Consider the following 377-nt stretch of genomic DNA (forward strand, 5'->3'; position numbering starts at 1 on the left):
GTACGAGGGCCGGGAGCCGCTGCTGGTGTCTTTCATGCTTTTACCTGCTGCTGCTCCTTTTGCTTCTTTAAGAGACAAAAAGAGGATAGGAAGAGCAGCAGCAGCTCCGCTGGAGGTGTTTTGGGGTTCTGCTGCTGCTGCTGCTGCTGCTGCGCCTGCTGCTGCGCCCGTTGCTGCCACCGCTCCCGGCTTTGCTGCTGCTGCTGGCAGCAGCAAAGACAGACGCAGACTCAGGGACTACTTAAGGATTATTTTAACTACTGACAAAAGAGTCCTTATGGAAATGCTCAGCAAGAGGTACAAACTGCTGCTGCTGCTGCTGCTGCTGCTGCTGGTTGTCCGCCGCTACTGCTGGTCTGCGGCTGCTGCTGGTCTGC

At 56.5% G+C, this 377-nt stretch overlaps 1 protein-coding gene across 1 annotated transcript in view; it reads left to right on the plus strand.

Moving 5' to 3' along the window:
• Positions 1 to 377, plus strand: part of ETH_00037400 (uncharacterized protein) — a gene marked incomplete at both ends in the record, with an annotated part of 4,198 nt that overhangs the window by 1,400 nt on the left and 2,421 nt on the right. The gene's annotated exons all lie outside the window — the stretch shown is intronic.

This window comes from Eimeria tenella, genomic scaffold, assembly GCF_000499545.2.
Source record: "Eimeria tenella Houghton genomic scaffold, Eth_scaff3238, whole genome shotgun sequence".
NCBI lineage: Eukaryota > Apicomplexa > Conoidasida > Eucoccidiorida > Eimeriidae > Eimeria > Eimeria tenella.